Source organism: Apium graveolens, chromosome 3, assembly GCF_009905375.1.
Source record: "Apium graveolens cultivar Ventura chromosome 3, ASM990537v1, whole genome shotgun sequence".
NCBI lineage: Eukaryota > Viridiplantae > Streptophyta > Magnoliopsida > Apiales > Apiaceae > Apium > Apium graveolens.
The window spans coordinates 184,907,057-184,933,699 of NC_133649.1; the positions used below are offsets into that span (position 1 = coordinate 184,907,057).

The 26,643-nt window shown below is 33.2% G+C and overlaps 2 long non-coding RNA genes and 1 pseudogene across 2 annotated transcripts; 2 read left to right on the plus strand and 1 right to left on the minus strand.

Moving 5' to 3' along the window:
- The first annotated feature begins 212 nt into the window (after positions 1-212).
- Positions 213-3,337, plus strand: LOC141712969 (uncharacterized). Its single transcript, XR_012571735.1, has 2 exons — positions 213-686; positions 3,054-3,337. It is a non-coding gene; the product is annotated as an uncharacterized LOC141712969 (long non-coding RNA).
- A 17,581-nt stretch (positions 3,338-20,918) lies between these two features.
- LOC141710936 (uncharacterized) lies at positions 20,919-23,691 on the plus strand. Its single transcript, XR_012571145.1, has 3 exons — positions 20,919-21,575; positions 22,294-22,803; positions 23,413-23,691. It is a non-coding gene; the product is annotated as an uncharacterized LOC141710936 (long non-coding RNA).
- Positions 23,692-23,837: 146 nt separating this feature from the next.
- Positions 23,838-24,699, minus strand: LOC141714745 (chalcone synthase 1-like; annotated as a pseudogene).
- Between the last annotated feature and the right edge of the window lie 1,944 nt (positions 24,700-26,643).

The window sequence follows — 26,643 nt, forward strand, 5'->3', positions numbered from 1 at the left end:
ATTAAAATAGTTTCTTAGTATATTACATTTCTTTATAGAAAATAAAATCATGTAACAGTTTTCAATTTTTACAAAAATAATTAGATTAAGATATTAATTATAATTTCAATAAAAAATTTTGTGTAATTTAAATATCATAATATTTATAAAATTGAAAAAAATGTAAGTATTAATATTGGGTCGGGCTATTGAAATGGGATGGGGCAGCTAGATTTTGGGTAGGGCACTAACATAAATTTGGGGCAAGCGGGAAATGAAAATTTTGGACTAGAAGAAACATGGAAATCATTTACAAGCTTATCTCCTTCTCTGATCCACTCAAGCTCCCTAACTCGATCTTTTTCTCTCTTCCTGTCAAACTCTATTAGGGTTGGAACACCCTTCAAGCAACACAATCGAGCAATGAATTTGGTTGGATTTATCGATTTAAGGTTCAATTAGGATTGGAGCAGAGAATTTCAGTTCAATTAGGGTTTAAACTCTCTTCGAATTTCAAGCTTGAGTTCGATTTCGAGGTATAGCCTCTCTTAGGTCTTCTATTTAAAGTGTGTGTCTCACCCCCCTCTCACTCTATCTCCCTATTTTACTTAGTTTGTCTAATAATCTTGGTGATGATGAGGTTATTTCTCTTACCACTTCTTGCGCCGGGCCTTCGTATACTATTTTTGCTGATGGAAGTGCTCATGGTAATATTTTGTAACTTCAGTTAAAGTATATGTTGTTTCGTTTTGCTTCTTTCCCTAAAATAAGTGTTCGAGTAGATATTAAGATACTTTCGTTTAGCTAATTCCAATAAATTCTTGTCTAACATGCTTAAAATAATTTTAAGACATGTCTTAACTTCTTCCTCTTTGCTAAGTTAGTTATTAGTTACGGAATGTGTATTTGCATTGTCTGGATTTGCAGTTTGATTTAGGGAATGTACCTGATATATATTTTGTGTTGTATAACACTCTTTAAGATGTTAAATGTGATATCGTTATATGTAAATATGACCTTATGAAGCTCATTCTGCTTTCCACCCCTTGTTTATGACCTTTTGGAAACACTTAAAGGTTGTGAAAATGAATCGTTGGAGCTGTTTGAAGTAGCGAGATGAAATCAGTGCAAAATTGAAGTAGTCCAGGAATTTTTTAGCTTTGATATAATCATCTTGTACTCAACTGAGCATATAATTTAGCAAAGTTTTCTTTCAACAATGAGCGGAAGCAAGGTAAAACTGTCTTATTTTGACAAAAATAAAGCTTTCGTTTTCCTTTAACAAAGAAATGCAGCTGTCAAGGCTCATAGTTGATTACTCAGCTGTCAAGGCTCATGAGCTATGAACCTGTGTAAAACTTTGTATAATGGAGCACTTTAGGCGAGATAAGAGCCCAATGTTGGTGATCTATTTTGAGAGTCCTTCCTCGTGTTCTCATTAGATATCTCCTCCGCAAGTTTATGTGCATAAATCTGTAGCACATTTAACAAGAGGCCTACATTTTCTTTATTCAGGGTGTTTAAATTTTAATATTTGATTTTTTAATATACAGAGTTGTGACAGATCATTAGATTGTTATTTATGGATGTTGAATTAATAATCATTTGTTTACTATTAATTATAAAGTTTTTTAACTTTAAGTAATAGAGTCCAGTCACTTCTTACAAATTGGTATAGAACTAAAGGGGCGTTTTATTATGGTTAATGAGCCCGGTTATCGGGAATAACCTCAATCCTATGTATTGGTGTATGGATAGTAATTTGGTTGTATGAAATGCGTAAATTATACCCTCCCTGCCATTTGGTCTTTTGTCAAAGAGGAACAATATCACCGTTTTTGTTCAATAAGATACGAAATTAAATGACCGTCCCATTCTATAATAGATATACTTGTTGTAAATTCTTTGCTGGTACTACAGATTAATCCCTAGTCTGTCATCATCTTAATGCTCTGTTTTTTTCTTCTATTTGATTTCACCCTTACTTCAGTTTCCTTTGCACCATTTCTCATTTCAAGGTTTCTGGTGAAAATGCTATGTTAATACTGCATTAGTAATCTGAGATTGTTAGATATGTTCCATCGTCGAGTTACTGCAATTACATAAGTACAACAGGTAAACCATGGCCATTTTTATTTCTGAGATAGCAATGATTTTCTATATATTGAAGCTTCTGCCCAGCCAATTTGGTACGTACATTTGCTAGTTGCTACCGAACAAGTTTAAAAAGTTTAGTATTGGTTGTTGCCACCAGAATAAGACCAGTATTACTCAATTAGCTTCCTAAATAGTGAGCCCTTCTGGTTCAACAGTTTACTAGGCTCATCATACTCCACCATCTCTCGTGCATTTTAGAAGAAAAAAAATCATTGCATATCCATAACTATATTCACAACGAACTTATGTACTGGTGTCGACATGAAATGTGTATTTTTTTACAAAAATAAATGGACTAGAATGTATGATGCTCACAATTCTGCAACTTTAGCTATACAAATATTTTATAATTACGGTCGAATGTTTATTTGCTGTTGTGCATCAGCTTTGTCACAGTTCTAACTTCGAAACCTTGGAAACAACCTCACTGTGAAAATGTGTATACTGTTTGACTGTGTGATTGTAAATTATGCATCTGCCAGTAATACTTTTTTATGAACTTATATTTCACCATGGTGTTCTTGCAACTAGTACTATTGTTATCGTGTCTTAAATTTTTTTTGAAGATAAAACTGCCCCTTACTGTATTTATCTTGTTGGTCAGTCCCCTTACTGTTTTTACTACTAGGAATAACAGATGCGAAAATCATCTTTTCATTATCTCCTATCTTCTTTCAGGAATGATGGGGTCTGGAAAAATAATTGTTGGTAATATCTTTTAAGAAGTTCTTGGTTATTTATTTTTTTTACAGGTTTGTACAAGTTTTTTTTTCAATTGGATGCATCGAGTAAGATGCATACTCTCAAATTGATGACGAGGAACTTTACTTGAATTATTTGGAATCGAGTTGTTTGTATGATTCGGCATTAATTACTACGTTGGATCGCTGATGCTAATACATCTACCTCTTATGCAGGTTTATCATGAAGTGCATAACACGTTGTAGAACATTGAGATATGCTCAAACCCCTGTGAAAAAAGAGGTGGCAAGCCCTATGTAGTGCCAAGTTCTTCAAGTGCAGTAACAGTAGTTCTTTCGGAGAACACATTCGAGATGACCATTCTAATACTTGATGTCTTAATGTCAATATTTGATTATTTATATTTACAGAATTTCTTAAGTTAGAATGTAGTTTTTACAAACTTTGATTCATATATTTGTAATAGTCCATGAGTTTTATATATGTTAATTTTATTTGAGGAGTTAGTCTAATTATTTTGAAATATTTCCATTTATATTTTGGATTAGAATATTCGTCATTTTTATTATTATATTTGTAAAAATTTAAAGAAAAACAAGTAAAAACAAACTATTTAATATGAATTTTAAAAACTATTTAGGTGGGTCCCACATATATGGGGCTCAGTTTAAAAAAAAATCAGAACTACTGCAACATAGCATTTTATGGTGATAGAGTATGTTATTACAACATTTATATGGATCTACTGTAACATCTGAAACTATGTTACCTTAGACATATTTTGATGTTATAAATACCTAGAGTTATCGCTCAGGACTTAACATAGCAAATGTGTTGCTATAATTTTTTTTTGGCCTATAGCAACATCAAACAGGATCTATAGAGACATATTTTTGATGTTACAAGAAGCAATCTATGGTGTAGTGCGTATTTTGATCTTTTTATTCAACCTATGAGTATTTTGATCAGTTGAAATTTAAAAAGAATGTATTTTGAATATTTTTCATAATATATTACTATAATCTTAATTTTGATGCAATTTTCTCTCCTACAAAGTAATTACAAAATTATTTCTAAAAATGAACTTCTGATAATAATAAATAAAATTTATATATGAACTCTTTATAAAATCAATGAGGGTGAGTTATTTTTATTCGAAGTTGCAAACTTGCATTTACTTGGCAAAAATTGTTAGGTATAAAATTTCTAGAAATTCAAATATTCAATTTTAAACTTATTTTTATCAAAAGGTATGAATTTTAACAAGGGATTTTTACCTTCTCATGAAAAAGGGATTTTTATATTTTATAAAAATTTTGGTGTATCCAACTAAATCTTTATATATCGATAGCAATCTTCCATTATCCCAATATAAATTTTATAATCTCTATTATAATAAAATATGATAACTTTTTTGAAGATTAAAAGGTGATTTTGATAAATTCTCTTTGTATATTAAATATTTTTAAAAGTAGATAAAAATATAAAAAAATATCAACTCTTTCGAATTCTCGTTAAATCAAAATCACTGACCGATCCTAACAAAAAAAACTCAACCGACCATCCTAACAAAAAAAACTCAACCGACTGATATGAAAACGAGCATTTCATTGGTTTTAAAATACCGAAATTTCCTATTATCATTTGATTTTAGTTTTAGCATCTAACTAAATCTGTAGGCCGTGCAATTCACGGGTATACTCTAAATTATTCGAATTGATATCATTTTAGCAGACATGCTTTGAATTGTTCGAATTGATTTTGTTTTAATCCCGGTTATTAATCGTATATTCATGTCGTCGCTCGGTGAACGGATGATTTATTTGTTTTGTATATGAAGTGTAGTTTTTGGGAAATGATGCAAATTGTGCAGGACATGCTTTTCGATAATTTATATTAAGATGAAATAACATATCTAGTGGTATTCCTTGTTCATTATTGAGACCGATCCATTGAGGTTGTTGTAGAAACGTTTGTGGTTGTTTGAACTACAACTGAATATAGTAGTTTGTTTATGCATATTTTTTATATTATAATTATTATTTGAATGTAAGTCTTCTTGATTTTTTATCACTTGACCTTAATAATCTCCCCCTCCCTCGTTCAATATTCAATATTAATAGATACACATTTTAAGACATGATTTTATGATATGGTGCCTTGGCCGTGAGTTTTCACTATATAATAAATGAGGTGTAGTTTGATCCCATAAAAATGTTGTCGGTTTATTGGCCCTAAATACTCACCTAATGTGTTAAGCACAATAGCGTATTCATTTTACGTTAATTAACGCATATATATGTCTTCATATCTCTCCTCACCTAGTTAGTTTCTCATTTTTTATCATTCTTTTTCATATTTACACTTATACTTGGTAGTTCGCCGATACGAGTAATTGAATAAACCGAGTCAATTTGAATCTTAATGCGAACCACCAATTCTCCATTGTCTTGGGTTGGTTATAATTTTTTTAACATTTCTTTTGACTCATAGATTTGTTGTATAATTTGAAGACTCAAATGATAAATATATATAAATTTATTGGAATGGATGTTAACTTCGATGTCATATCTTATGTACACAGTTACCCCCCCCTCTTGGAGTAACATTTCAAGTGTATGCCAACAAATCTAATGTATTGAAATTATGCACCATTGATTCTCTATCGTCTTGTGCTGGTGTTATTCTTTTTTACATTTTTCTTGTATTCATAACTTTGTTAAAGAATTTGAAGACTCAAGTATTAAGTATACACAAATTTGTTGGAATAAATGCGTGCTTCGTTTTCATATCTATGTACATGGTTAGCCCCTCGTGAAGTAAGCAATCTACATTTCACGTGTACGCGATTCTAATGTATCGAAATTATACCGCACATCGATCATTTTCTACAGTAGTTTCTTGTATGCTTCAACTTGCATTTTCATAGTTAATCATTTTTTTGAAATGATGCCAGATGCAAGGTAAGAAATAGTTTGTGGACTGATCTGTAATTGGTGTAATATATCTAGTTGATACGCCTCTTGGTTTGCCGTGTTTTCTCTTCATTTTGATAACCTACATCGAGGATTCAGCAATTTGGACCGCCATTCCTTTTAATATTTTAATTATATAGTGTGACATCACTCATAAAATAACAAGATTTTGCAATCAGTTTTCTCAAATTTAATCATTATATTTAATTATTATATTATAATTATTGTATTATTATTATTATTATTATAATTATCATTATTATGACTATTATGATTATGATTATGATTATTATTATTATTAGACATGCTATTTAAACATATATGTAAATAAAGTTAAGTATCTTCTTGATGTTTCATTGAAATTTAAAATTTTATATAGTTAAATTTAATTATCATTTATAATTTACATGTATATAATAATAATATTTGTGGCGCCCTCCAAACCCGGGTCAGAAGTTTGGGGTCCACACGCACACACCTTATTAATAACCTACTTATAACAATGATAAAGATAATAATAATATGCAGTGCCCCTACTTATCAACTACCACGGATCACAACAGGTTAAAGTATGCACACAAGCCAACCACACTTACTTATATTACAAATCGTTCAAATCCCAACTATCCAACTCAAAACTGAGTATTAAACATTATTACAAACTTTTACAAACTCAAATTATCCCAAAAGAAGCCTACTAGCTTAGCTCGATCAACCTGAACCCCTAGCTCTCGCGCTGGACTGGGGATCCTCGGTACCAACCGGTTCCTTTTTAACTGGAAAGAACATAAACAACATCACACAAATGAGCTAACTAGCTCAACAAGACACAATGACAAAATTGAGAATAATGATCATCAGGGAAATATGGTTATGATATCAAGTGAACAATGGATTATGATTTAGAATTGGATATTATATTTTCATTTTAAAAACCAAGGTTAGGCTGCTGATTAGTCACGCACTAACCCCGAGCAAAGCACACAGCACTGCTCTAACTACTAGATCCAAGGCACACATTGGCCTAACTTGACCATTATATGGTCTGACCACGAATCTGGTCCACAATTTTATAAAAACAATCTAATTCTACCATAATAACAGAATAAACAGTAATAAACAATAAACAGGATCATTAACAACATTGGACGTTCAATAATGAAAATGGTTTCAATCTGTATAAAGATCCATATGGCATTTTCAAAGCTTGGCTGTTAGGTAACGAAAGATTTGGATAACAAAGGAATTAACATTTCAGGATTCCAAAAATTTGGTCTTTCAAAGCACAAGATACAATGGTTTGAATGTGTAAGCAATTTGGTTCAGTGTTTAATATTTAGCTTGTATGTATTTGTGGAGTAGTATCGTATATTTGAGGTTCGTATTTGGGTATACAACAATCAATGGTCTAGAAAGAATCAGGTTTACGGCTCAAGATAGGTTTAGGGTTCAGTGCTTCAAAGCACTTGCAATGTAAAACAACAATATCAATCAATATAATATCTCGAGAAAGTTCAGAACACTTGCCTGGTACTAGCTTATTACACTGCACTTGCTCTCAATCACCACTGTCTTACTCCTTGACTATCTGTTTCCCTTTCCTATGTCCTTGCCTCTTCTGCTCACATATCATATGCATCTATCAATATTTAACTCATATGATTCTATTCGACACATACTTCTATCTACCATTCGTTTCACCCAGATCCGATTAACGGGTTGAAAGTTACGCAATAAACAAGTAAATATCGAATATACAGACCGACAGTCAACCAACAAGTCACATATAACACATAGCACGTCACATAATCAATAATATATCATTTATAAATAAATCTCGGGTCATAAACAAGCTTTCTGGTATTTAAAATGATTTTTAAAACATTTTTCGGAATTAAAACGGGTCGTTGGATCAATTTCGAAGCAGTAAATAGGGTTCGGTTGGCCAATTCCGGCTTTAAAACAATTTCATAATAATTATCGAGCCTTGAAAAAATTTAAAATAATATTTTAAAGCTCGAAACTATTTTTCGGAATTTTTAAATCATTTTTAAATAATTAAATCTAATTAAATAATTAATTAAAATCAATTAATAATTAATTAAATCAATTAATCAATGATTTTTCAAATTAATTGACTAATTAATCAATTAAAAATTAACTGAAATTAATTAACTAATTAATTCAGATTTATTTTCGAATTAAAAATAATTTTTGGAATTAAAATAATATTTTTTTGGAATTTTCAGAAATTAAAATCAAATTTTTATAATTAAAATAAATAGGAAATATGATTTTTAAATATTTTTAAAACAGGAATCCAAAATTTGCAAGTTCTGGAAACCTCAGGGACCTAACTGTTTTTTCCCCAAAAGATAAGGTACCAAACTGCAATTTTACAACCCCCCTCGCCGGAAAATACAGGGGTGGCCGGAGAACACGATTCTGGCACCCTCACCTCACCACAAGCTCCAGATCACATCTACAGACAACCAGGAACTTATTCATGCAATCAAATCATTCAAATAACCCCAGACTTGGCCGGAAATTGGCCAGGAACATCGCCGGTTTCCGGCGAACATCGCAAATCTTCAAAACACAACTCCCTTCGATTTAGACATCCTCTGTTAACGAGCTATGTACCAATTGATTGCAAATTTCATAAGAAACATAATCCACTATAAATCAACAGCTAATAACCCCTAAATCAAAAAGCCCCAAATTTCAATTGAAAATATTCATACGGGTTATAAACCCTAATTTAAAATTCGAGATTTAAACCCACTTTTGAGCATGTTATTGAACTCCAAATCAGACGTATGACATATGAAAATCATCAGAAAAACAAGTTCTACAACATGAAATCATCAAATCATACAAACAATCATCCGAACAAAAATTCATATTTTTAATAAAAATAATTTGAAAATAAATAAATTTTCAGAAAATAAACCTTGATTTCTGCAGTGATTTGGAACACAGAATCTGATAGAACACCTCAAGACCTTTGGATTGAGTACTCGAGCTTTGAAAACAGAGATCAATAACACCTTCGTTTTGCTGTTTGATTCTTGAAAGATTATATGAATATAAGGTTTTTCTCAGGAAAATTATATAATTAACTGTCTGCAACTGATTTTGATACGAAATAAAATACGGTAAAGGCTATTTATAATTACGGAAAATTAGTATCCCGTTGGATCATTCCGGATATAAAACGATACGTTTATTTATAAAAACTGATCCAACCGGTATCGGTTTTCGGGACAGTTATCCAAATCAGTACAATTTGTACTGCGGACTTGGTCTCAGCGCCTGGTTACACGTACTACGAGGTGATAATTGGGATATTTTAATAAAAAATCTCCCGTTTATCGAAAATACGAGTTTTATTGATTTACCAAAATGAATATTGTATCGAAAATGTTGCGCCGGGACCCGCGCAGGACAAACCGTACGCCGGATCGAAAAAGTCGAAACATGGAATATGCTCGAAATATTACAATTAGGTTAGGAAGGAGTTCTCGGAAGAGTTTCGGGTTCCAAAAATGTAACAACGGATAACGTCGGTTGGTTCCCGTTTTTATAAAATAGATTTTAAATACTCGGAAAAAGATTTTATAAATTTCATATGATCCTTATAGATCCATAAATCTACATAAAAATAATTAGGAAGATATGACAATTATCTATATTTTATTTTGGACATATAAAAATTAAAACACTCAATTAATAATATTTTTAAACATCCAAACACATTTAACACTTAACAATTAATTCACAGAATAGATACTGAACACATATATTAATTATTTATTAACAAAAATAATTACACGATATATCCCGAATATTATATCCTTCCCCCCTTAAAAGGATTCTGTCCTCAGAATCTCCTAAGAAAACAAATGAGGGTACTTTTCTCTCATATCACTTTCCAACTCCCAGGTTGACTCTTCAACCTTTGGGTTTCTCCATAACACTCTTACTAGCTTCACCACTTTATTTCTCAATACCTTTTTTCTTTTCTCTAAAATTTCTATCGGACTCTCTACATATGACAAATCTGCCTGAAGCTCTATTGGCTCATATTCTATTACATGCATGGAGTCTGGATTATATTTCTTAAGCATTGGTACGTGAAAAACATTGTGTATGTGCTCCATGTGCGGAGGTAACGCCAATTCATAAGCTACTTTGCCAACATGCTTTAGAATCTCAAAAGGTCCGACATATCTTGGACTCAGCTTTCCTTTCTTTCCAAACCTCGTTAGTCCTTTCCACGGTGATACTTTCAGTAACACCAAGTTTCCTTCTTCAAATTCCATGTCTTTCCTTGACTGGTCTGCATATTTCCTTTGACGGTCCTGTGCGGCTATCAATTTCTTTTGGATAATTACAATTACTTCTTTTGTCTGCTGTACTAGTTCAGGTCCAAGTATTTTGCGTTCTCCTACTTCGTCCCAATGCACCGGAGATCTGCATTTGCATCCATAAAGGGCTTCATAGGGTGGCATCCCAATACTGGCATGATAACTGTTGTTATAAGCAAACTCTACCAGAGGTAAATGCTCGTCCCAACTTCCTTTAAAATCAATAGCACAAACACGTAACATGTCCTCAATCGTCTGGATCGTTCTTTCACTTTGGCCGTCCGTCTGGGGGTGATAAGCCGTACTCATATTCAATCTCGTTCCCAAACATTCTTGAAAACTTTTCCAAAATCTTGAATTAAATCTTGGATCTCGATCAGATACGATAGGCACAGGAACTTCATGACGAACTACAATTTCCTTTAGGTACATATGGACCAACTTGTCGAGTGAAAATCTTTCATTTATAGGTAGAAAATGAGCTGACTTGGTAAGTCTATCCACTATAACCCAAATGGCATCATGATTAGCCCTTGTCCTTGGTAATTCAACTATGAAATCCATGGCAATATGTTCCCACTTCCACTCTGGAATCTCCAATGGCTGTAGTAATCCACTTGGTCTCTGATGCTCTAATTTAACCCTTTGACATGTATACCATTTGCTAACCCATTCCATAATTTCCCTCTTCATGTCTGGCCACCAATAATTTTCTTTTAAATCTCTGTATATCTTGGTACTTCCTGGATGGATTGAATACCTTGAATTATGTGCTTCCTGTAAAATTTCATTCTTCAGCTCCGTCACCAGTGGAATCCAAATTCTAGAAGAAAACCTAAGAATACCTTGATCGTCCTTCTGCGTGCACAATTCCTCTCCTACCAAACGATTTATATCTTAATCCATTACATCTTCCTGGCACTTCTTTATTTTCTCTAGCAACTCCGGCTGAAAAGTCATACTGTACACTTTTGCTTCATTAGGCCTGCAAACTTTAATCTCCAATTCCAGTTTCTAAAATTCCTTATATATCTCTTCAGGTACTGATAACACATTTAACTTTTCCTTCTGACTTAACGCGTCTGCTACAACGTTCGCTTTACCGGGATGATAATTAATTGAGCATTCGTAATCCTTGATCAGTTCTAACCATCTACTTTGCCTCATATTAAGTTCCTTTTGTGTGAATATGTACTTTAAACTTTTGTGATCCGTGAAAATCTCGCACTTTTCCCCATACAAATAATGTCTCCAATTTTTCAAAGCGCAAACTATGGCTGCTAGCTCCAAATCATGAGTAGGATATTTCTGTTCGTATGGTTTCAATTGCCTTGACGCATACGCAATCACCTTATCGTGCTGCATAAGAACGCATCCTAGTCCTTTATAAGAAGCATCGCTATAAATTACGAAATTCCCTTGATCGTCTGGAAGTGACAAAACAGGTGCGGTGATTAATCGTTACTTCAATTTCTGAAAACTTTCTTCGCACTTGTCATTCCATATAAACTTTTCATTCTTCCGTGTAAGCTTTGTCAATGGTATTGCAATCCTTGAAATTTTTTGAACGAATCGACGATAATATCCCGCTAATCCCAAGAAACTTCTTACCTCGGTCGGTGTTCTCGGTCTTTCCCAGTTTGTAATTGCCTCGATCTTTGCTGGGTCCACTTTGATCCCTTCATTACTGACTATGTGTCCTAATAACTGAACTTTCTGTAGCTAAAACTCACACTTCGAGAATTTAGCATATAACTTCTTTTTCCTTAAAATCTCTAAAGCTATTCTCAGATGTTCCGCATGATCCCCTTCCGCCTTTGAATAAATCAAAATATCATCTATAAACACAATAACGAACTTGTCCAAGTATTCCTTGAAAATTCTATTCATCAGGTCCATAAACGCTGCCGGGGCGTTGGTCAATCCAAAAGACATCACTAAAAATTCGTAATGTCCATACCTTGTTCTGAAAGCTGTCTTCAGTATATCTTCGGGCTTAATCTTCAGTTGATGATATCCCGAACTTAAATCAATCTTGGAGAAGTACTTGGCTCCCTTCAGTTGATCAAATAAATCATCAATTCTGGGTAACAAATACTTGTTCATGATTGTAAGCTTGTTGAGTTCCCTATAGTCGATACACAGTCTCATGCTTCCATCTTTCTTTTTGACAAATAATACTGGTGTACCCCACGGGGACACACTGGGTCTGATTACTCCTTTCTCTAACAACTCCTACAACTGCTTCGCTAGCTCTTTCATCTCAACGGGCGCCATTCTATACGGGGCCTTGGATACCGGTTCTGTTCTAGGTGCTAAGTCGATTGCAAACTCAATTTCTCTATCTGGAGGAAGTCCTGGTAACTCGTCGGGAAACACGTCTGGAAATTCATTCACTACTGGAATATCTTCAAGTTTCGCTGGCTCCTGACTCCTATCAATCACATATGCCATGAAATGCTCGCATCCTTGTCATAGTAACTTCTTGGATTGAATCATCGTTAAGAACTTCTTTACTTATTTCTGACCCTTGAACGTTACTATTCTTTCGTCTGGCATTTTCACTATTACCTTCTTATTTCGACAATCTATCTGGGCATCGTGCTTAGATAACCAATCCATTCCTAAGATAACGTCAAATTCTCCTAACTTAAATGGTATCAAATCTACACAAAACTTACTACCAGAAATCTCAATCTCACATTTCCCATAAACTTGATTAACAGATATTCGTTCTTCATTTGCCAATTCCACAGTCATTATTTCATTTAAATACTCAACTGGACAATTTAACTTACTAACAAAATCTTGTGAAACAAACGATCGAGTTGCTCCCGAATCTATTAACCCTTTGGCACATAAGAATTCACATTAAGCGTACCTTCCACGACATCCGTATCCTGGATAGCATCCTTCACAGACATGTCAAAAACTCTAGCTCTTGGAGTCTCATTTACTGTTGGGGTAGATCCCATAATCCTCAATGCATTACTGACTGGGGCTGGTGTCTTGCAATCCCTGGCTATATGTCCTGGTTTCCCACATTTAAAACACGTAAATCCAATGGCTAGAACCTTCACTGCTGGATTCCGGATAGGCTGATCCTTATTTGCTGGCTCTCTTGCTGGCTGATTTCGGCACTCCCTTGAATAGTGCCCTTTCTGATTGCACTTGAAACAAACTACATTCAACTTATTACAAACTCCTTCATGCTTCTTCCCACATACTTGACAATCTGGAAAAGTTAATCTCAACTGATTTGGCTGATTCGCATTAACTGGATGGTTGCCCTGGCTTCCGTCGCTTGCATTTTGTCTCCTGAAATTGAAATTCCTCCCTGGCTGAAACTTGCCCTTCTTAAAATTTGGAAACTTCCCTGGTTGTGACTGACCTTCATTCCCTTCAAATTTCCTTTTCTTGCTTTCTTTCTCCTTCTGTGACACCTCACTCTCTGTCTCTACGATCATAGCCTTCTGTACAACTCCTGCGTAAGTATCTAATTCAAAAATGGCTACCTTCCCTCTGATCCATGGTTTCAAACCTTGCTGGAATCTTTTAGCCTTCTTCTTGTCAGTATCCACATACGACGGCACATACCTTGACAATTCCTCAAACTTACTCTCATAATCTGTCACCGACATGTTTCCTTGCTTTAGTTCTAAAAACTTCAACTCCATATGATCCTGGCAAACTGAGGAAAATATTTTTCTAAAAACAATTCCTTAAACCTTTCTCAAGTAATAATATATGTACCTTCCAACGTGTTCACCATCTCCCACCAATAGGTGGCCTCATTCTTCAAATAGTAACTTGCAAATTCAACCTTCTGTTCGTCCTTTACTTTTACTAAGGCAAATGCCTTCTCTATCTCCTTTAACCAAACATTTGCTTCAATCGGCTCTAAGGAACCCTTGAATTCTGGTGGGTTTACTGCCTGAAAAGTTTTAAAAGTTACCTGGGGATTGGTCTGTCTTTGTTGTTGTTATGCCAGGTGAACTGTTTGTTGGGCCAAGATTTGAAGAATCTGGGCTATTGCTGGGTCTATGGGTCCTGGGTTTGCATTCTGGTTTGTATCGTCTTGGTTGTTATTATTATTGTTGTTGTTGGTTTCTTCATTCTGGGTGTTGGTGCGGGTATTTATTCTGGGAGGCATTTTCTGTAAAGAATCAAACAACTTATTTAGCTTTTAAATCAAATTCTTTGTAGAAAAGAAAAGTTTTGTAATACAGAAATATCTCCTTTTTGAAAACAGTTATAACTAAGTAAATTGCATGCTTCTTTACAGAATATAAACAGTTATGGAAAATAGGGTACATGGTATCACAGGGGTATAACTGATGCAATAAATAAGGTAAAGTAAAACAGGTGCAGTAAAATGAATGACAATACTGGAAAGGAAATGTGCCGATATATATAGATCAAAAGTTTTGGGTAGTACAAGCATAAAGATACTTCGAAAGTAAAAGCAAAAGGGTACAATAACCTACTCACTAGTCAGCATAGCTAGTCTATAAATACAACTCAAAAGTCTACCGATACACACTACACACTACTGTACATACTACATAACCATCATAATACGGCTCAGTATCTCTGTCTCTGGATCTCTGACTCAACTCCAAGGAAACTCTGGTCCTGCCAGCCTCTCAAAGTCCTCCATCACCTCAGTAGCCCAGCCCATCAGTGCATCAGGGCCTCTGCCAGGTAATGTAGCTCCATGTAGCCTAGCCTCAAGAACCCTCTGTGTCATATGAATCTCCTCTCGAAGCTCCCTCACACCACGATCAACATCTGTAGTCCTAATGATATGCTGTAGCTCTCGAATCTGGGCCAACAAGGAATCACGCTCCAGTAGAAGAGCCTCATACCGGTAGTAAGGAACTGGGGGCAATGTAGATTGGAATGGGGCACTCGCAACTGAATGCCCAGTGGAATCTGAATCAGCTGGCGGGGGTCCTCTGATAGGTGGCCTCATGCCTAGGGGTGGAATGGCCTGCAATGGTACGGGTTGCAACACAGGTGGAGGTAGTATAGCCAATACTGATGGAACAACAAGACGTGGATCCGAAGACGGTACTCCGACTGAAGGCTCTGAGTGATCAGCTGATACGGGGATAAAAGAGTCGGCCATCGTTGCTATCTGAAATCATATCGTAATATTAGAATCTCGAACTACGATGCGAATCATACTAATACCGGTTATACCGAAGCACTCAACCTCTCAACGTTCTATCTTTCTATTTCTTTACTTCTAATCCTAACCCTCTACCCATTCCCGTCAACCTAGGCTTGTGTCAGTGACTTATAACCTGTAGCTCTGATACCAAACCTGTGGCGCCCTCCAAACCCGGGTCAGAAGTTTGGGGCCCACACGCATACACCTTATTAATAACCTGCTTATAACAATGATAAAGATAATAATAATATGCAGTGACCCTACTTATCAATTACCACGGATCGCAACAGGTTAAAGTATGCACACAAGCCAACCACACTTACTTATATTATAAACCGTTCAAATCCCAACTATCTAACTCAGAACTGAGTATTAAACATTATTACAAACTTTTACAAACTCAAATTATCCCAAAAGAAGCCTACTAGCTTAGTTCGATCAACCTGAACCCCTAGCTCTCGCGCTGGACTGGGGATCATCGGTACCAACCGGTTCCTTTTTAACTGGAAAGAACATAAACAACATCGCACAAATGAGCTAACTAGCTCAGCAAGTCACAATGACAAAACTGAGAATAATGATCATCAGGGAAATATGGTTATGATATCAAGTGAACAATGGATTATGATTTAGAATTGGATATTATATTTTCATTTTAAAAACCAAGGTTAGGCTGCTGATCAGTCACGCACTAACCCCGAGCAAAGCACACATCACTGCTCTAACTACTGGATCCAAGGCATACATTGGCCTAACTTGACCATTATATGGTCTGACCACGAATCTGGTCCACAATTTTATAAAAACAATCCAATTCTACCATAATAACAGAATAAACAGTAATAAACAATAAACAAGATCATTAACAACATTGGACGTTCAATAATGAAAATGGTTTCAATCTGTATAAAGATCCATATGGCATTTTCAAAGCTTGGCTGTTAGGTAACGAAAGAGTTGGATAACAAAGGAATTAACATTTCAGGGTTCCAAGAATTTGGTCTTTCAAAGCATAAGAAACAATGGTTTGAATGTGTAAGCAATTTGGTTCAGTGTTTAATATTTAGCTTGTATGTATTTGTGGAGTAGTATCGTATATTTGAGGTTCGTATTTGGGTATACAACAATCAATGGTCTAGAAAGAATCAGGTTTACGGCTCAAGATCAATAACTGGAATCAAGGTTTAGGGTTCAGTGCTTCAAAGCACTTGCAATGTAAAACAACAATATTAATCAATACAATATCTCGAGAAAGTTCAGAACACTTGCCTGGTACTAGCTTATTACACTGCACTTGCTCTCAATCACCACTGTCTTACTCCTGGACTATCTGTTTCCCTTTCCAATGCCTTGCCTCTTCTGCTCACATATCATAAGCATCTATCAATATTTAACTCTTATGATTCTATTCGAGACATACTTCTATATACCCTTCGTTTCACCCAGATCCGATTAACGGATTGAAAGTTAAGCAATAAACAAGTAAATATCGAATATACAGACCGGCAGTCAACCAACAAATCACATATAACACATAGCACGTCACATATTCAATAATATATCATTTATAAATAAATCTCGGGTCGTAAACAAGCTTTCTGGTATTTAAAATGATTTTTAAAATATTTTTCGGAATTAAAACGGGTCGTTGGATCAATTTTGAAGCAGTAAATAGGGTTCGGTTGGCCAATTCTGGCTTTAAAACAATTTCATAATAATTATCGAGCCTTAAAAACAATTTAAAATAATATTTTAAAGCTCGAAACTATTTTTCGGAATTTTTAAATCATTTTTAAATAATTAAATCTAATTAAATAATTAATTAAAATCAATTAATAATTAATTAAATCAATTAATCAATTAATTTCCGAATTAATTGACAAATTAATCAATTAAAAATTAACTGAAATTAATTAACTAATTAATTCAGATTATTTACGAATTAAAAATATTTTTTGGAATTAAAATAATAATTTTTTTGGAATTTTCAGAAATTAAAATCAAATTTTTATAATTAAAATAAATAGGAAATATGATTTTTAAATATTTTTAAAACAGGAATCCAAAATTTGCAAGTTCTGGAAACCTCAGGGACCTAACTGTTTCTTCCCCAAAAGATAAGGTACCAAACTGCAATTTTACAACCCCCGTCGCCGGAAAATACAGGGGTGGCCGGAGGACACGATTCCAGCACCCTCACCTCACCACAAGCTCCAGATCACATCTACAGACAAGCAAGAACTTATTCATACAATCAAATCATTCAAATAACCCCAGACTTGACCGGAAATTGGCCAAGAACATCGCCGGTTTCCGGCGAACATTGCAAATCTTCAAAACACAACTCCCTTCGATTCAGACATGCTCTGTTAATGAGGTATGTACCAATCGATTGCAAATTTCATAAGGAACATAATCTACTATAAATCAACAGCTAATAACCCATAAATCAAAAAGCCCCAAATTTCAATTGAAAACATTCATACGGGTTATAAACCCTAATTTAAAATTCGAGATTTAAACCCACTTTTGAGCATGTTATTGAACTCCAAATCAGACGTATGACATATGAAAATCATCAGGAAAACAAGGTCTACAACATGAAATCATCAAATCATACAAACAATCATCTGAACAAAAATTCATATTTTTAATAAAAATAATTCGAAAATAAATAAATTTTCAGAAAATAAACCTTGATTTCTGCAGTGATTTGGAACACAGAATCTGATAGAACACCTCAAGACCTTTGGATTGAGTACTCGAGCTTTGAAAACAGATATCAATAACACCTTCGTTTTGCTGTTTGATTCTTGGAAGATTATATGAATATAAGGTTTTTCTCTGGAAAATTATATAATTAACTGTCTGTAACTGATTTTGATACGAAATAAAATACGGTAAAGGCTATTTATAATTACGGAAAATTAGTATCCCGTTGGATCATTTCGGATATAAAATGGTACGTTTATTTATAAAAACTGATCCAACCGGTATCGGTTTTCGGGACAATTATCCAAATCAGTACAATTTGTACTGCGGTCTTGGTCTCAGCGCCTGGTTACACGTACTACGAGGTGATAATTGGGATAGTTTAATAAAAAAACTCCCGTTTATCGAAAATACGAGTTTTATTGATTTACTGAAACGAATATTGTATCGAAAATGTTGCGGCGGGACCCGCGCAGGACAAGCCGTACGCCGGATCGAAAAAGTCGAAACATGGAATATGCTCGGAATATTACAATTAGTTTAGGAAGGAGTTCTCGGAAGAGTTTCGGGTTCCAAAAACGTAACAACGGATAACGTCAGTTGGTTCCCGTTTTTATAAAATAGATTTTAAATACTCGGAAAAAGATTTTATAAATTTCATATGATCCTTATAGATCCATAAATCTACATAAAAATAATTAGGAAGATATGACAATTATCTATATTTTATTTTGGACATATAAAAATTAAAACACTCAATTAATAATATTTTTAAACATCCAAATATATTTAACACTTAACAATTAATTCACAGAATAGATACTGAACACATATATTAATTATTTATTAGCAAAAATAATTACACGATATATCCAGAATATTACAATATTAATGATGAATTCTCTTTTTAAAAATTTAAATTTAGGTTAAAGGCAAGACAATTCTCTTTTATACCAAATTAAAATAAGTTAATCATTAACCAAAATATTATTATATATGCACGCATGTATGTATGTATGTATGTATGTATGTATGTATTAATGCATGTACGTATATTTATAATTAGTACAAAATTACGAGTTTTAAATAAATATGTATAATAATTATGAAACAATGAATATATTTTAATAAATGAATGATAAGATAAAATAGTAGATATATATTAATGTAACGTATAAATAGAATATAATTTTTGGGTAAGTATAAAATATGTATTATATAAGTATTAATATAAGGTGTAAATGAATATATATTAATGGTTAAAAAAAACTAATATATTTTAATGAAAGTATTAATGATTAAATTTTGTTATATGATAAAGAGTTATATATAAATATAGGTATGAAGTATGTAATAATAATCAAATATTAATGGTTGAAATGAATATTTTATGAATACTAATTAAAGTATTTATGATTAAATTTGTTCATTAAACCCTATGTTGTGTTATATATATAAGAGATTTAATCCGCACATGAATTTATGAAAATAGAATTTGGTAATAAGATAATAAATTTAGGGTGATGGTAAATGCAGTAAAATTTATTTCATGCAGTAATGAGTTATTACTAGCATACCCTCATGCTCATTAAATATCTTGATAACTTATTAAATGACCGTAGACTAAGTATTAAATGATCTGATCCTGACTTTGAATAAAAAATAATGACGCAGTGTAAGTGAAGTTAGTAGTTTCCCTCCCTTACATTCAAATTTACTTTCATAATATTCGAAGAGAACCTTGAAGACAAGTTTATAATTTGAAATCATTTATTTTATTTTATAATATATTTAAAACTAGTTTAAAATTGACTTAAAAATGTGATGAACAATTATGTGAAGTCAAAAATCGTAAATACTACAATAAAAAGCTTCATACTTGGTCACACAAATCATTAAAATTAAAAAATAAGAAACAATTGAAACAAAAATTAAAACTTTTTACAAAATCAGTTATCATTGTCTTGCTAAATAATTAGTGTGAACTAAAATAACACGAATAGTCACATTGAAATTTTGAAGTAAATCATATTTAAAATTATGCAATAAATATGATTTTGTTCTCAAATTAATGTTATGATGGAACTTTTTATTTCATACAATATTAAAAAACTATTACTTCCTTTGTCGCCCCAGTTTTTTACACTTGAGTACGACTACTAAAAAATATAAAATATTTGATATCCGTCCGAAATATCAATATTCGTATACGATAAATACGGATATTAGTCGTTTTCAAAATAAAGTAAATGTCATCCGTATCTGAATCCAAAAATTTCAGATAAATATATGGATATAGTTATATTTGTATATGAATTATCTGTGATAGAACGTTTGACTTCCATTAATTATTTCAAAAAAAAAGTTCTGAATAAAAATTTGATATTAATATTTCATTCAAAAAATGAAAAATTAGAAATAAATTATTAAATTATACATTTAATAGACATTAATATACATGTCAAACATAAAAATAACTGTAAAAAAATATATCTCGGAAAAGTACAAGTTAAATGCTATAATTTAAAAATCTTCTGCTTCAATTTAGTTTTAAATGATGTTAAAATAGAACTGTGAACTATATTTTACAAATATAGTTATGCTCGTCATTACTTAACATAGTAACTTCATTGCTACAATTCTAGAAAATATTTAAAATAGTCAGACATATTTGTCTATAAACTGAAAAAAATATAATAAATTATTAAACATTCCAATCTATCTATATATCTATATATATCTATATAAAGGAAGATCACGAACGACTTACGTGGCAATACTCATGATCTTCAATTCCATATTCCTGACTTCTCCTCATTTTAATTTCTTGAGCTTTTTCATTATAATTTTAATTAATCAACCGTCTGTATTCCTTGTATCAACTATCCCGATTCCTCAACGGAAGCCCTTCCATTTTCTCAGAGCATACATAAATCTATATATCTATATAAAGGAAGATCACGAACGACTTACGTGGCAATACTCATGATCTTCAATTCCATATTCCTGACTTCTCCTCATTTTAATTTCTTGAGCTTTTTCATAATAATTTTAATTAATCAACCGTCTGTATTCCTTGTATCAACTATCCCGATTCCTTAACGGAAGCCCTTCCATTTTCTCAGAGCATACATAAATCTATATTTCATTTATGTATAGTTATGCTGTTACAAGGTACAAGCTGGACCGAAAGGTATATATCTATATAAAGGAAGATCACGAACGACTTATGTGGCAATACTCATGATCTTCAATTCCATATTCCTGACTTCTCCTCATTTTAATTTCTTGAGCTTTTTCATAATAATTTTAATTAATCAACCGTCTGTATTCCTTGTATCAACTATCCCGATTCCTCAACGGAAGCCCTTCCATTTTCTCAGAGCATACATAAATCTATATTTCATTTATGTATAGTTATGCTGTTACAAGGTACAAGCTGGACCGAAAGGGTAAAGAATTCACGATGACTCGCACTTATTAAGAAGATTTCCATTGAATTAGGTTTGTGTTTACCTAAATTTGCTCGCTGTTTATAAAATTGTGTGCATATATTGTATGATGTATATTGTATGATTATCTCGAGGCTACCAAAATAGGCCTGATTATCATAGTTCTACCATTCTAAGGAAGCTTCCCTATTGTAAATTCCCCGAGAAATTATATTGTTGTTGGTATTTAGGTGCTTTAACAGTTAACAAATTAAACTTATGTTGCAGGAAAAGGTACTTTTACTAGATTTAGCTTCTTCTCTATATTATATTCAGATTCAAATCTTTCTTCTATATTGCCTTGCAGTGATTCTGGCATCTGAAAGTGTCACAATTATGAGTGCCTCTTTTACACTATATTTGAGTTGTATGTGGTTATCATAATTAGGAAACCATAAATTTCACTCTGACAGCATAGAAACATGTATGCATCTGGTTATTTTCTATTTTTAGTTTTGATATGTGATTTTTGTTTCCTTAACATCCCTGTTTATCGTTAAACTTCTCATTGATGGTAGCTTATTTCTAGAACATGCCTTTTCTTAATTCTCAAGAGGCAAAAATAAACAACTTAACTGGAAGTCATTTTGCTCAGTATCCCCGTTTATGATCTTACTTGTATAACTACAAAATTAGACTTCTATATTCTGACTCATGTTTTATCTTAAATAACGGGAAAATTAGGTTTCTATATTCTGACTCATGTTTTATCGCTCTCTATTTTTTTACAGGTTACACACATAAGTAGGACTAATGTTCTCATCGCAAAATCTCGCTCTTCGGTGATTCTCATTATGTGAGGCTAATACTCTCCTGTCCTCTATGTTGTTATTTTTGTTTGTTAGTTATACTATCCATAATTTCCATCTCAGCATATAATGTTGTCATCTCATTGTAATGTAATTTTTATATGGTATGATCTTGATCAGCATATAATGTATGAAATAAGGAATATGGCCCTAACAATATATGAACATAGAAATGGATGAATATCTTATCATCGTCTAAGCTTTTTAGCTTATGTATATCGTGCGATTCTTCATCTTTATAATTAGATTACGTTTTTTGCTATTTGGCATGTAAGATAGATATCTTCACTTCAACTATTGTATGCATGTCATATGTATTCACATGTCATACGTGTTGGCTTGAATCTGGTTTTAGCACATGGATAGGTGTATGTGACCCTGTCAAGAGATACCGGAATAGAAGATCTGCTCATGGTCAATATTGACAAAGAGGTGAAGGACCAACCATACTCTTATCAAAACCATCTTGATTGTAGATCAATTGAAGGAAAAAATTCTAATTATTAGTGCTTGCAATATCAATTCTGTGTTCTGTTCGGTGTATTTAATGTAAATATCACCTTATTAGTAAAGGTTCCACATTGTCCTTAAAGTATTCTTACTCTGCTCACTACTTAGATTAATTAAAAATCTGTTAGCTTGCACAATCCATGGATTTTTCCCAGTATATTTTGTTTAGAAAAATACAATATCACGATTTGTTAATTAAGTCCCTTCTACAAGGTGTTTCTGTGTAGAATATGAGTCACATTTTGGGTTGTTTGAAAGCATGATAAACCTTAATGATTTGGTTACATGTTTATAATACATCACTAGCATTTAACTTGGTTGATCAGATTATTAATTTTTGCAAAGATGTAGGATTTATCAATTTTAAATTTTATAATGGTTGTCATGTACTTCCATCTTTTTCTAATTAGGATGTGTTAGATTTATCAAGGTTGTCACCTAGATCTCATATTTATCCAATAATTAGGTTCATACTATATTTACTTATTAGTGGAATTCAATTTTAGTTGTTGACATGAATTTATGTGGCAGGGGATGGATCTTTTGGGTTTGCGCCTACTAAGTAAAGTTAGTGTCTTTTAGAGATTTTTGTTGAATCAGTAGTTCAGTTATAAAACGGCCACAAAGTTGAACAACATGCGACTTCTGCTTTTTCCATTTTCGAAGGTGGGAGTGGAATCAAGAGTTTTCTTTGTAGAGAAATCTTGAAGACCTTTGCTTACTGTAAAACTCAAAAGTGTAGATTTTAACCAAAATTACAGATTATGTGTTCTTCATTCTCGGTTCTTACCAAGGCTGGCTCATCTATTTCCCAAGGTCTTATGTATTACTACATTCATTTATATGATTTACTAATACAAATTATAGTTGATTTAATGATATAACTAATATTAAAATTAAATTTGAATGACTCTTTCAAATGTCTCATAATCATTTATGTCAGGAGTTGTTAATTATTAGATTGGCACACTGTGAAGCACAATAAAATCGATAGTGAAACCGATCTTGAACACCCCAATTAACTCCTTCTACAGTAGTTGTCTTACCATCCTTAGTTAAAGTAATTCTCATTTAATCAAATGTGAGCAACACAATAGCCTTTGATAAGTTTTCGTAGTCCCTTACAACCTTTTGTGCATAGCTCAGTTTCTCAGGTTTCAAGCTACCTCTTTTCAATTTGATCAGGTATAGCTCGACCACCAGAATGTGCAATCCAAACATCGAGTTCCAGTCAGTTACACCAGGGTTGGAATGCCTCAACTAAATTTTTTCTGATATTTTTTGCAATCAGTGCTGGGACTTCTTCATGAATGTGAAAAGTAAGCCATATCTTTTGAAGCTGAGCGATCATAGCACCCCTACTACCCAGAATGATGATTTGAGTTGCAGAGATAATCTCGAACAAAGGTTTCTCGACTGCAGCAACTGTGTCCGAGCCAACTATCACTGCGGCAACTCCATCTCCAAAAAAGACCTGGCCTACCAGACTATCGGTATGAATTATGTTTGGCCCCAGTAAGACTTTATTAATTTGTATTATCTTTTTATGAAGTAATTATGTACGTAATAATATAGAAGTGAAATCGATGTTGCGCTTTTTTAATTGTTACATAATTTGATTTATAAATAGCTCAATATGCAAGATACCTATCCAATAAAACATAACAGGAGCTGTTTTTACATTTAAAGGAATTTTTATTTGGAATACCAACCTACATTGTTAGTGTTAATAGTAATAGCCTGCTTCAGGATTGATTACTTTTACTGGTATTTCAATCACTAGATAAGTGAACCGCAGACTTATGGAACATGAACCATTGTTAGCATTTTGATTTTAAGTGAAGTACATTGAGAAGTTAGATACTGATAATTTGTGTGGGCCTCATTAAAATTTTAACCTTTTGATTTGAAATACTTGATTGTTGCTACAATAACTAAGCTGCATGTTTTGGGTCTGTTAAGTATGTATAAATAATAGGGTGGAGCGCGGTTCGGTTTGGGGCGTGTAACACCCCCAAATCCGGGGTCGGGGATTCGGGTTGTCACGAGTTCCATTTCCCTTATCAATACTTAATCTTAACAGTCAACCAACTACTGCGTACTGTGACCCCACAATATACACACACACACCACAAGTTGTAGTCTCAGAGATGAATATCCAAAAATAACACAAGTCATCTTATTCCACAATTATAAACCATTTCACCATAAAAAGGGTTTCTGAATAAATTACGTATTCCTTGCCATTATTACAATTCATAAATATACATAAGTTTGGTACATCAAAAGTTGAAAGCCTAGCCTATTGGTAGATCCTACCTCGGCTATAACGGCATCAACGCCTACAGGAAACTGCGGAACGTTTCCTAAACGCTTGCGAATCGGGAGCTTGGTCTTGTTCATCTTTTCAATCTGTTGTTGTGTGATGAAAGAAGAAAGCAAGGGTGAGCAATAAGCCCACCAAAATAATATGTATACTGATTAACAATATATGAGCATTCTCATAGTACTCATGAAAGTCTTGGTCAAAAGAAATGAACCAAGTTGATATCTTAACGCGACCAAGTCGCAAAATATTTAGTATATATATATACTTTTCACAATCTTTGAAATCCTCTGACATGTATAACATCCACAGAGTTCCAGTTTATAACTGTATAAAAATATCGTTGCAAGGTGATCTCATATATCTAACCTTGTCTCAACGTTTTTCTGAAAATCTTTGACATGCACAAGATAATCATTTACTAGATATAAGTTTAAAAGATGAAGTTACAAGATACTCCAATATACTTATATCTTTTCCGAATACTACTTGAACTACCACCGTTCAATGTATAAATAGTTCATCCCATAGATTAAACTACAAGACAAAACTTGTATAGAATCAATCTTTAAAATATCATCAAAATAAAATGAAGCTACGAGATACTACATTTGATGCAAATATCATTTTGAAAACTCGACCCTGCCAACACTCAACAATCGCCCAACCGTAGCCTTTCTATCGAAGTGCTCTGGGTAGTGTTGCAGAAATATCCAATTGGATGATGAACTCATTACGGGAGTTTGCCGCGCTAGGAAGACCACTTATGATGATCAGTCGTAGTAGTACAACCCCACCATTTTCTACATATAGAGGAGAACCTGTCGGATTTACTTGTCAACCGAACACTGGACTCCTAAGGAATGGACCGTCTTAGCGGAACTTCCAGGCCATTTGGGCCAATATAATTAGGCTGGGCCGGCGCCACTCGACCACTTACGCCACTCCTAGTTCAGATGAAATTCATGACTCTGAAATGTAAAGCTCGTCCCCACTTTCCCCAAGTAGAAACTTGTTGATACGGCTCCACCAAGAAGTCGTATCTAGTTGGAAAGGAAAACTCACCGATATTTCCCAGGCGATGCCTGTTAATGGATTAACTTGTTCCAAGAATTTTACTTCCCGAGTGTTGGGTAAGTAATCAAACATTCTTTTATCAGAGTAGCAACCTTGTTGCAAATATAAAATACACCACAGAGCCGGATCCCTCAGGTTTTGAGCGAGTATTTAAATCCCCTTCGAAAGGAGGATCTTAAATATAAAAATGAGTTTTGGGATCCGCCCTAACCTTTAAAATCATTTTGAAGACTCGAAAACATTTTTAAGAATGTTTGGAGTGATGCTGATTTAATAAAATAAATCAGTCCCAATATATTAGAAAATATCTGAATATTATTATTTAAATAAAATTCCCATAAAGAATAATCTTTATAAAA